Source organism: Oncorhynchus masou, chromosome 28, assembly GCF_036934945.1.
Source record: "Oncorhynchus masou masou isolate Uvic2021 chromosome 28, UVic_Omas_1.1, whole genome shotgun sequence".
In the NCBI taxonomy this organism is placed as follows: Eukaryota; Metazoa; Chordata; class Actinopteri; order Salmoniformes; family Salmonidae; genus Oncorhynchus; species Oncorhynchus masou.
This window is the reverse complement of record NC_088239.1, coordinates 7,312,424-7,319,923: the sequence shown is the minus strand read 5'-3', so window position 1 is coordinate 7,319,923 and position 7,500 is coordinate 7,312,424. Positions and strand designations below refer to the sequence as shown.

The 7,500-nt window shown below is 44.8% G+C and overlaps 1 protein-coding gene across 2 annotated transcripts in view; it reads left to right on the top strand.

Annotated features, from left to right (window-relative positions):
- The window catches only part of LOC135517127 (guanine nucleotide exchange factor VAV3-like), a 229,299-nt gene that overhangs the window by 170,969 nt on the left and 50,830 nt on the right, over positions 1-7,500 (top strand). The window lies entirely within an intron of this gene.

Below are 7,500 nucleotides of genomic sequence, written 5' to 3'. Positions count from 1 at the left end.
AACACTGAGCGGGTAAACCTATTGAGACACATCTCTCAGATTGGGCCTAAAGCTGAAGGAGCATTTCCTTGAATGATAGCCATCATTTTAATTATATGGCAAGAAGTGTTATTTTACAAGTCTTTCTGATCAATATCCTGAACTTAACAACATTTTTGTTTAATTGTCACAGTATTTTGTTATCAACACGACTCTATTTTCTGGTCTAATTTGATTGGCATCTTATTCAAATCTGACTGTGCCTCTGTGACTGTGTGACTGTGTGCCTCTGTGAATGTATGACTGTGTGCCTCTGTGACTTAGTGACTGTGTGACTGTGTGCCTCTGTGAATGTATGACTGTGTGCCTCTGTGACTTAGTGACTGTGTGACTGTGTGACTGTGTGACTGTGTGAATGTATGACTGTGTGCCTCTGTGACAAGGTGACTGTGTGCCTCTGTGACTGTGTGCCTCTGTGACTGTGTGCCTCTGTGACTGTGTGACTGTGTGCCTCTGTGACAATGTGTCTGTGTGGCTGTGTGACAATGTGACTGTGACTGTCTGACTCCACTGCATTTCTACCTGCAGTGTCAGTGTGTCACATACTGCTAAGGGTGACTGCACATGAAACGCTGGCTAATCCACTGTTTGTTAATTGTGAAAAGTGTTGGTACAAACTGTAGATGATTTAACAGAAACATGTAAACACAGGATGTGGAGGAACATTTCATCATGTTGTCAAGTGGGGGATGTCTTACAGCACACACACACACACACACACACACACACACACACACACACACACACACACACACACTCACTCACTCACACACACACACACTCACTCACTCACTCACTCACTCACTCACTCACTCACACACACACACACACACACACACACACACACACACACACACACACACACACACACACACACACACACACACTCGCACATTCTAACACACACTCACACACACACACACACACACACACACACACACACAGACACACGATGTGTGTTTAATCTATGAGAACAATAACAGGCCAGCAGGAATACACAGATAAACAGAGAGTAGCAGCAGCATGAAAATGGGGTGGGGGTCAAATGCAAATAGTCTGAGTAGCCATTTGATTAGCTGTTCAGGAGTCTTATGGCCTGGTGGTAGAAGCTGTTGAGAAACATTTTAGACCTAGACTTGGCGCTCCGGTACCGCTTGCCGTGCGGTAGCAGAGAGAACAGTCTATGACTAGGGTGGCTGGAGTCCCTGGCAATTATTTGGGTCTTCCTCTGACACCGCCTGGTGTAGAGGTCCTGGATGGCAGGAAGCTTGGCTCCAGTGATGTACTTGGCCATACGCACTACCCTCTGTAGTGCCTTGCAGTGATGCAGTGATGCAACCCGTCAGGATGCGCTCGATGGTGCAGCTGCACAACCTTTTGAAGATCTGAGGACCCATGCGAAATCTTTTCAGTCTCCTGAGGGGAATAGGTTTGGTAGTGCCATCTTCACGACTGTCTTGGTGTGCTTGGACCGAGCCAGTTTGTTGGTGATGTGGACACCAAGGACCACCAAGGAGCTCTCAACCTGCTCCACTACAGCCCCGTTGATGAGAATGGGGGCGTGCTCGGTCCTCCTTTTTCTGTAGTCCACAATCATCTCCTTAGTCTTGATCATGTTGAGGGAGAGGTTGTTATCCTGGCACCACACAGCCAGGTCTCTTACCTCCTTCCTATAGGCTGTTTCATCGTTGTCATTGATCAGGCCTAACAATGTTGTGTCGTCAGCAAACTTAATGATGGTGTTGGAGTCCTGCCTGGCCATGCAGTCATGGGTGAACAGGGAGTACAGGATGGGACTGCGGACGCACCCCTGAGAGGCCCCCGTGTTGAGAATCAGCATTGCAGATGAGTTGTTACCTACACTTACCACCTGGAGGCCCGTAAGGAAGTCCAGGATCCAGTTGCAGAGGGAAGTGTTTAGTCCCAGGGTCCTTAGCTTAGTGATGAGCTTTGAGAGCACTGTAGTGTTGAGTGCTGAGCTGTAGTCAATGAAAAGCATTCTCAATTGGTGTTCCTTTTGTCCAGGTGGGAAAAGGCAGTGTGGAGTGCAATAGAGACTGCATCATCTGTGGATCTGTTGGGGCGGTATGCAAATTGAAGTGGGTCTAGGGTTTCTGGGATAATGGTGTTGATGTGAGCCATGACCAGTCTTTCAAAGCACTTCATGGCTACAGATGTGAGTGCTACGGGTCGGTGGTCATTTAGGCAGGTTACCTTGGTGTTCTTGGGCACAGGGACTATGGTGGTCTGCTTGAAACATGTTGGTGTTACAGACTCAGACAGGGAGAGGTTGAAAATGTCAGTGAAGACACTTGCCATTTGGTCAGTGCATGCTCAGAGTACACGTCCTGGTAATGTTGACCTGTTTAACCTCTTGCGTCGAGCAATCCCGTATCCGGGAGTGTAATCATAGCCTCAAGCTCATTAGCATAATGCAACGTTAACTATTCATGAAAATCGCAAATGAAATGAAAGAAATATATTGGCTCACAAGCTTAGCATTTTGTTAACAACACTGTCATCTCAGATTTTCAAAATATGCTTTTCAACCATAGCTACACAAGGATTTGTGTAAGAGTATTGATAGCTAGCATATAGCATTAAGCCTAGCATTCAGCAGGCAACATTTTCACAAAAACAAGAAAAAAAAGCATTCAAATAAAATCATTTAATTTTGTCACGCCTTGGTCATTGTATTTTGTGTTTTCGTTATATATTTGGTTAGGCCAGGGTGTGACATGGGTTTATATATTGTATTTTCGTATTGGGGTTTGTAGTATTTGGGATTGCGGCTGAGTAGGGGTGTTGTATAGGCTTGGCTGCCTGAGGTGATTCTCGTTGTCTCTGATTGGGAACCATATTTAGGTAGCCTGGGTTTCACTTTGTATTTCGTGGGTGATTGTTCCTGTCTCTGTGTTAGTGTTCACCAGACAGGCTGTATAGGTTTTTTTCACGTTCCGTTTTTTTTTTTTTTTGTATTTATAAGTTATTTCGTGTATCGTCATTTGTTCCATTAAAAACATGAGTAACCAACACGCTGCATTTCGGTCCGACTTTCTTGCGACAAACGAAGAACGCCGTTACACCTTTAAAGAACTTCGGATGTTTTCAATGAGGAGACTCTCAGATAGATAGCAAATGTTCAGTTTTTCCAAAAAGATTATTTGTGTAGGAGAAATCGCTCCATTTTGTTCATCAGGTTTGGCTAAGAAAACCCCCCGAAAATTCAGTCATTACAACGCCAAACTTTTTTCCAAATTAACTCCATAATATCGACAGAAACATGGCAAACGTTGTTTAGAATCAATCCTCAAGGTGTTTTTCACATATCTATTCGATGATAAATCATTCGTGGCAGTTGCCTTTCTCCTCTGAACCTAATGGAAAAGTCGGCGCAGCTGAGGCTGCGCAATAATTTCGACTTAGGACACCAAGCAGACACCTGGTAAATGTAGTCTCTTATGGTCAATCTTCCAATGATATGCCTACAAATACATCACAATGCTGCAGACACCTTGGGGAAACGACAGAAAGTGTAGGCTCATTCCTGGCGCATTCACAGCCATATAAGGAGACATTGGAACACAGCGCATTCAAAATCTGGGGCATTTCCTGTATGAAATTTCATCCTGGTTTCCCCTGTAGCATTAGTTCTGGTTCACTCACAGACAATATCTTTGCAGTTTTGGAAACGTCAGTGTTTTCTTTCCAACGCTGTCAATCATATGCATAGTCGAGCATCTTTTCGTGACAAAATATCTTGTTTGAAACGGGAACGTTTTTTTATCCCAAAATTAAGAGCGCCCCCAATATCGAATAAGTTAAAGGTCTTACTCACTTCGGCTACGGAGAGTGTGATCACACAGTTGTCCGGAACAGCTGATGCTCTCATTCATACTTCAGTGTTGCCCGCCTCGAAGTGAGCATAGAAGTGATTTAGCTCATTTGGTAGGCTCATGTCGCTGGGCAGCTCAAGGCTGTGCTTCCCTCTGTAATAGTTTGCGAGCCCTGCCACATCCGACGAGCATCAGAGCAGGTGTAGTACGATTCAATCTTAGTCCTGTATTGGCGCTTTTCCTGTTCGGAGGGCATAGCGGGATTTCTTATTAGCTTCTGGGTTATAGTCCCACTCTTTAAAAGCGGCAGCTCTATCCTTTAGCTCAGTGCAGATGTTTTCTGTAAACCATGGCTTCTGGTTGGGGTACGTACGTACAGTCACTGTGGGGACGACGTCGTGGATGTAATCATTGATGAAGCCGGTGACTGATGTGGTGTACTCCTCAATGGCAGCAGAAGAATTCCAGAACATATTCCAGTCTGTGCTAGCAATACAGTCCTGTAGCTTAGCATCTGCATCCTCTGACCACTTTCTTATTGAGTGAGTCACTGGTGCTTCCTGCTTTAGTTGTTGCTTGTTCGCAGGAATAAGGAGGATAGAGTTATGGTATGATTTGCCAAATGGAGGGCAGGGGTAGAGCTTTGTACGCATCTCTGTGTGTAGAGTAAAGGTGGTCAAGAGTTTTTTTTTCCCTCTGGTTGCACATTTAACATGCTGATAGAAATGAGTTAAAACTGATTTAAGTCCCCTGCATTACAATCCCCGGCCACTAGGAGCTCCACCTCTGGATGAGCATGTTCCTGTTTGCTTATGGTCCTATACAGCTCGTTGAGTGTCGTATCAGTTTGCGGTGGTAAATAACAGCTACGAAAAATATTGATGAAAACTCTCTTGGTAAATAGTGTGGTCTACAGCTTATCATGTGATACTACCTCAGCCGATCAAAACCTGGAGCCTTCCTTAATATTAGATTTTGTGCGCCAGCTGTTATTTACAAATAGACATAGACCTCCACCACTTGTCTTACCAGGGACAGCTGTTCTATCTTCCCGATGGACTAAAAACCCAGCCATCTGTATGTTATCCATGTCGCTGCTCAGCCACGGCTCGGTGAAACATAAGATATTACAGTTTTTAATGCCCCGTTGGTAGGATAGTCTTGATCAGAGATCATCCATTTTGTTATCCAATGATTGCGCGTTGGCTAATAGGACTGATGTTAGTGGGGGTTTACTCACTCGCCTATGAATTCTCAGAAGGCAGCCCGACCTAGGGTTAGGTTTAGAGTTAGGGTGAGAATTGGGGTTAGGATTAGGAGATAGGGTTAGGTTTAGAGTTAGGGTCAGAATTAGGGTTAGGATGAGGAGATAGGATTAGGTTTATAGTTAGGGTGAGAATTAGGGTTAGGATTAGGAGATAGGGTTAGGTTTAGAGTTAGGGTGAGAATTAGGGTTAGGATTAGGAGATAGGGTTAGGTTTAGAGTTAGAGTTAGGGTCAGAATTAGGGTTAGGATTAAGAGATAGGATTAGGTTTATAGTTAGGGTGAGAATTAGGGTTAGGATTAGGAGATAGGGTTAGGTTTAGAGTTAGGGTGAGAATTGGGGGTTAGGATTAGGAGATAGGGTAAGGTTTATCGTTAGGGTGAGAATTAGGGTTAGGATTAGGAGATAGGATTAGGTTTAGAGTCTCGTTTCAATTCAATTCAATTAAAAGTGCTACATAGCAAGGGAAACATATGTTTACGTGCCAATGCAAGTGAAATAGATAATAAACAAAACAGTAAACATTACACCAAATGTTTCTCTCCCTCTCCCCTACTTTCTCTCCCTCTGTCCCCTGCTTTCTCTCCCTCGCTCCCCTGCTTTTTCTCCCCAATTTTCTCTCCCTCTCTCCCCTACTTTCTCTCCCTCTCCCCCCTACTTTCTCTCCCCTACTTTCCCTCTCTCCCCTACTTTCTCTCCCTCTCCCCTACTTTCACTCCCTCTCCCCCCTACTTTCTCTCCCTCTCTCCCCTACTTTCTCTCCCCTACTTTCTCTACCTCTCACCCCTACGTTCTCTCCCTCTCTCCCCTACTTTCTCTCCCTCTCTCCCCAATTGTCTCTCCCTCTCTCCCCTACGTTCTCTCCCTCTCTCCCCTACTTTCTCTCCCTATCTCCCAAATTGTCTCTCCCTCTCCCCTACATTCTCTCCCTCTCTCCCCTACATTCTCTCCCTCTCTCCCCTATATTCTCTCCCTCTCTCCCCTACATTCTCTCCCTCTCTCCCCTACATTCTCCCCCTCTCTCCCCTACTTTCTCTCCCTCTCTCTCTAGGCAGGCCAGTATTCATAGTCAGACCCAGAGGTAGTCAGAGCCGTTTGTTGTGATAGCCCAGGTTTTTCAGCACTGTCACTTTGCTGGAACAGCCTCACTCTCTTTGTGTGTGTAGGTGTGTGTGTCTTTGTGTGTAGGTGTGTGCAGGGGTACAGGGGTTCTATGTGCGTATATGTGTGTTTGTGTACATGCCTGCGTGCATATTTGTTACACTCTGTGTGTGTGTGTGTGTGTTTGTGTCCTGTTCTGACAGTCCCAGAGATTTATCAGCATACACATTGTGTTTAATGCTGTTTCGGGGGAGATGGGCCATACAAACCCCCCTTAGCTGTTGAATTAGAGTTCTATATATATATAAAAATGACAGCTTTACCTTTAGCCCACTTCTCTCTACCCCCCTCCAGCCTAGTGGCTGGAGCGTTGGACTAGCAACCGAAAGGCTGCAAGTTCGAATCCCCGAGCTGACAAGGTACAAATCTGTCATTCTGCCCCTGAACAGGCAGTTAACCCACTGTTCCTAGTCCGTCATTGAAAATAAGAATTTGTTCTTAACTGACTTGCCTAGTTAAATAAAGGTAAAAAATAAAATAAAAAAATTCATCACTGTGGTAACCAGCAGACCATAATTCCTGTTCTGGTGCCAGACTAATATAATTGATCACTGTAATTTCATTTGGCTCTGTTGACTCTAACAGGGTGTTAAAGCTGGATGATTATCACAACATTCATCTGAGCCTCAAAATCAATAGGAGAGTTTTCCAAAAGCACTGATCAAATGTTATTAAAGCTAACTGTATTAGGGGCATTTAGATGTGTTATCTCTCTCTGTGTGAGTCAGATGTGCTGTCTCTCTCTCTGTGACTCAGTTGTGCAATCTCTCATTGTCTGAGTCAGATGTGCTATCTCTCTCTGTGTGACTCAGATGTGCTATCTCTCATTGTCTGAGTCAGATGTGCTATCTCTCTCTGTGTGACTCAGATGTGCTATCTCTCTCTGTGTGAGTCAGATGTGCTATCTCTCTCTGTGTGACTCAGATGTGCTATCTCTCATTGTCTGAGTCAGATGTGCTACCTTTCTCTGTGTGACTCAGATGTGCTATCTCTCTCTGTGTGACTCAGATGTGCTATCTCTCATTGTCTGAGTCAGATGTGCTATCTCTCTCTGTGTGACTCAGATGTGCTATCTCTCATTGTCTGAGTCAGATGTGCTACCTCTCTCTGTGTGACTCTTCAGAACTCTTCAGTCTAGACTTCTTTAGAGTCATTACCATCAGGAGACTAGAACTCTTCAGTCTAGACTTCAACTCTCT